This window comes from Schistocerca serialis, chromosome 5, assembly GCF_023864345.2.
Source record: "Schistocerca serialis cubense isolate TAMUIC-IGC-003099 chromosome 5, iqSchSeri2.2, whole genome shotgun sequence".
In the NCBI taxonomy this organism is placed as follows: domain Eukaryota; kingdom Metazoa; phylum Arthropoda; class Insecta; order Orthoptera; family Acrididae; genus Schistocerca; species Schistocerca serialis.
This window is the reverse complement of record NC_064642.1, coordinates 497,388,247-497,389,225: the sequence shown is the minus strand read 5'-3', so window position 1 is coordinate 497,389,225 and position 979 is coordinate 497,388,247.

The following is a 979-nucleotide window of genomic DNA, read 5'->3' as shown; positions in this document are numbered from 1 at the left end:
TTGTGTCCAGCACTGGTCGAGTCCTTTTCCCACGAATTCCTAGGATGAGGTTGCAGTCGGATGACTTAGGTTAATGGGGGTAGACCAGTTGACCTATCTTCCTGCCAAAATTCAAACTTTCCACCAAAACCAGCCATCTTGAATGACGTCATGGCTGCCATCTCGGATGACTACATGTGCTGGCGCCAAGTCTACACACCGCCATCTTGGATGTCTTCATCGCCGCTATCTTGGATAGATCTGTCAACAATGCAGAGTGTGCCAGAAACCACCTTGTCCCAATACTGTCGACCACTGTCCACTAACGCAGCAACAGCATACACTTCTTTTCAGACACTAGGACGACCTTGCTGATGCATGTCTGCACAGTTTGCCAACCTTCGTTGAAGGCTTTTACCCAAGGTGCCACTGTTCTGTACACCAATGCTTACTCCCAGAACGCCTCTTGAAGGCCTTGATGACACTGTCGTGCTGTACGACCTATGGCTCATTCAATCTTGATCCAACTCTGTTGTTCCTATTTCGAAAACATAGTGACACCATACATTAGACCGCTCACTCACAAGTGACTGTGTTTCCCTCGATTGTGCGCACGCCGGTGATGTGGGACAGGCGAGTCCTTTTGCAACAATATAACAGAGTGTCTGCGAGTGCACCATCGTTTCCGTAACAGAATATGTCTCTCCTCCATGCATAGTGTGAGATTCTTCGCGATAGCGGCATATGCACGTCGAACAGCATGCATAACGTCGTCAACTGTCTCGTAACGTGTAGCAACAACCTATGGTTTAATGATCCCCCTTAATGCATTGTTGCAAAATAATAGATCAGGACCTCGGGGAGGCCACTCCAAAGCTGCAGGCAAACTGACAGAACCACTTCCAATCCATTTATCAGGAAACATCTCACAGACATTCTTTAACGACAGTGGCATAATAGAGTGGTGTCCCATCCTCCTGGAACCACAAGCAACCTCTGA